The sequence below is a fragment of the Triticum aestivum genome, chromosome 3B, assembly GCF_018294505.1.
Source record: "Triticum aestivum cultivar Chinese Spring chromosome 3B, IWGSC CS RefSeq v2.1, whole genome shotgun sequence".
NCBI lineage: Eukaryota > Viridiplantae > Streptophyta > Magnoliopsida > Poales > Poaceae > Triticum > Triticum aestivum.
The window spans coordinates 575799287-575803196 of NC_057801.1; positions in this window are offsets into that span (position 1 = coordinate 575799287).

Genomic DNA, 3910 nt, shown 5'->3' on the forward strand with positions numbered 1-3910 from the left:
GAAAGAAAACAAAACCACCACATAAGGTGCTGTAATGAACTCATTCTTTATTTATTTTGGTGTTAAACCTACTGTATTCCAACTTCTCTATGGTTTATAAACTATTTTACTAGCCATAGATGCATCGAAATAAGCAAACAACACACGAAAACAGAATCTGTCAAAAATAGAACAGTCTGTAGCAATCTGTAACTAACGCAAACTTATGGAACTCTAAAAATCCTACAAAAATAGGAAGTCCTGGACAATTTGTTTATTGAACATAATCAAAAAGAATCAACGCAAAATCACGTTTCTGTGATTTAACAAAATTATATTCGTGCGTGCAAAGTTTCTGTTTTTCAGCAGAATCAAATCAACTATCATCATAGGTTATCCTATAGGTTCTACTTGGCACAAACACTAACTAAAAGATAAAAACACATCTAAAAAGAATGTAGATGCAAGATTTATTACTAAACAGGAGCAAAAACAAAAAAAACATAAAGAAAATTGGGTTGCCTCCCAACTAGCGCTATCGTTTAACGCCCCTAGCTAGGCATAAAAGCAAAGATAGATCTAACGGGTGCCATCTTTGGCACTAAATTCATAAGTAGCCCGCATGATAGATTCATAAGGTAATTTGACTTTCTTTCTTGGAAAGTGCTCCATGCCTTTCTTTAATGGAAACCGGAATCTAATATTCCCTTCCTTCATATCAATAATCGCGCCAATCGTTCTAAGAAAAGGTCTACCAAGAATAATAGGGCAAGAAAGATTGCAATTTATATCAAGAACGATAAAATCCACGGGCACCAAATTTCTATTTGCAACAATGAGAACATCATTGGTCCTTCCCATTGGCTTTTTAATGATGGAATCCGCAAGGTGCAAATTTAAAGAGCAATCATCAAGATCATGGAAGCCTAGAATATCACATAAAGTTTTCAGAATCGTGGAAACACTAGCACCCAAATCACACAAAGCAAAACACTCATAATTTTTAATTCTAATCTTTATAGTAGGTTCCCACTCATCATTAAGTTTTCTAGGTATATAAACTTCCAAATTAAGTTTTTCATCATAAGATTGCATCAAGGCATCAACGATATGTTTGGTAAAAGCTTTATTTTGACTATAAGCATGAGGAGAATTAACAACGGATTGCAACAAGGAAATACAACCTTCTAAAGAAAAATTATCATAATCAAATTCCTTGAAATCCGAGATAGTGGGTTCAATACTATTTAAAGTTGTGACCTCTCCAATCCCACTTTTATCAAATTTAGCATCAAGATCTAAAAACTCCAAATTCTTGGGACACCTTCTAGGCAAAGTTGATTCATCATCAGTCCCATAATCATCAAAATTCATCTTCCAAAACATAGATCTAATAGGAGACGCATCAATAACTTTAAGATCCTCATCATTATTTTCATGGAAACTAGAAGAACACGCTTTTATAAAGCTATCTTTCTTAGCACGCAATCTAGCGGTTCTTTCCTTACACTCATCAATGGAAATTCTCATTACTTTGAGAGACTCATTGATATCATGCTTAGGAGGAGAAGATCTAAGTTCAAGAGAATCAACATCAAGCGAAAGTCTATCAACGTTCCTAGCCAAATCATCAACTTTGAGCAAATTTTCTTCAAGCAAAGCATTAAAATTCTTTTGAGAAATCATAAATTCTTTCACACTATTCTCAAAATCAGAGGGCATATTATTAAAATTACCATAAGAATAGGAATTTCCATAATTATTAGAGGAATTACTAGGGAACGGTCTAGCATTAAAGTTTCCTCTATAAGCATTGTTTCCAAACTATTCCTACCAACAAAATTCACATCCATAGATTCATTATTATTCTCAATCAAAGAAGACAAAGGCATATCATTGGGATCAAGAGGAGTATTTTTAGTAGCAAACAATTTCATAAGTTCATCCATCTTTCCACTCAAGACATTGATTTCTTCTATAGCATGCACTTTTTTACTAGAAGATCTTTTGGTGTGCCATTGAGAATAATTAGCCATAATATTATCAAGAAGTTTTGTAGCATCTCCTAACCTGATTTCCATAAACGTGCCTCCCGCGGCCGAATCTAAGAGATTTCTAGAAGCAAAGTTCAAACCGGCATAAAAATTTTGTATGATCATCCATAAATTCAAACCATGAGTAGGGCAATTGTGAAGCATCAATTTCATTCTTTCCCAAGATTGGGCAACATGCTCATGATCAAGTTGTTTAAAATTCATAATATCATTCCTAAGAGTGATGATCTTAGCGGGAGGAAAATACTTAGAGATAAAAGCATCTTTGCACTTGTTCCAAGAATCAATACTATTTTTAGGCAAAGACGAAAACCAAATTTTAGCACGATCTCTAAGTGAAAACGGAAATAACTTCAATTTAACAATATCGTTATCCGTATCTTTCTTCTTTTGCATATCACACAAATCAACAAAGTTGTTTAGATGAGTAGCGGCATCTTCACTAGGAAGGCCGGCGAATTGATCTTTCATAACAAGATTCAGCAAAGCAGTATTGATTTCACAAGACTCAACATTATTAAGAGGAGCAATCGGAGTACTAAGGAAATCATTATTATTGGTATTCGATAAATCACACAATTTGGTATTATCTTGCGCCATGGCAACAAGTAATCCAACACACAAGCAAACAGAAAAAAGCAAGCCAAAAGAGAGGAGGGGATTGGGAAAGAGAGGGCGAATGAAACGGCGAGGGTGAAGTGGGGGAGAGGAAAACGAGAGGCAAATGGCAAATAATGTAAATGCGATGGAGATGGGTTTGTGATGGGTACTTGGTATGTCTTGACTTGAGCGAAGACCTCCCTGGCAACGGCGCCAGAAATCCTTCTTGCTACGTCTTGAGCTTGCGTTGGTTTCCTCGAAGAGGAGAGGGTGATGCAGCAATAGTATCGTAAGTATTCCCTCAGTTTTTGAGAACCAAGGTATCAATCCAGTAGGAGGCTCCTCAAAAGCCCCACACACCTACACAAACAAATAAAGAACTCGCAACCAACGCAATAAAGGGGTTGTCAATCCCTTCACAGCCACTTGCGAAAGTGAGATCTAATAAAGATAGTATGATAAGATAAATATATTTTTGGTATTTTATAATATAGATGCAAAAAAGTAAAGATGCAAATAAAAGTAAATTGGAAGCAAATATGATAAGAGATAGACCCGGGGGCCATAGGTTTCACTAGTGGCTTCTCTCAAGATAGCATAAGTATTACGGTGGGTGAACAAATTACTATCGAGCAATTGGTAGAAAAGCGAATAATTAGGAGATTATCTAGGCATGATCATGTATATAGGCATCACGTCCGCAACAAGTAGATCGACTCCTGCCTGCATCTCCTACTATTACTCCACACATCGACCGACTCGTGCCTGCATCTAGAGTATTAAGTTCATAAGAACAGAGTAACGCATTAAGCAAGATGACATGATGTAGAGGGATAAACTCAAGCAATATGATATAAACCCCATCTTGTTATCCTCGATGGCAACAATACAATACGTGCCTTGCAACCCTTTCTATCACTGGGTAAGGACACCGCAAGATTGAACCCAAAGGTAAGCACTTCTCCCATGGCAAGAAAGATCAATCTAGTAGGCCAAACCAAACTGATAATTCGAAGAGACTTGCAAAGATAACTCAATCATATATAAAAGAATTCAGAGAAGATTCAAATATTATTCATAGATAAACTTGATCATAAACCCACAATTCATCGGATCTCGACAAACACACCACAAAAAGAGTTTACATCGAATAGATCTCCACAAGAGAGGGGGAGAACATTGTATTGAGATCCAAAAAGAGAGAAGAAGCCATCTAGCTAATAACTATGGACCCATAGGTCTGTGGTAAACTACTCACAACTCATCGGAGGGGCAAG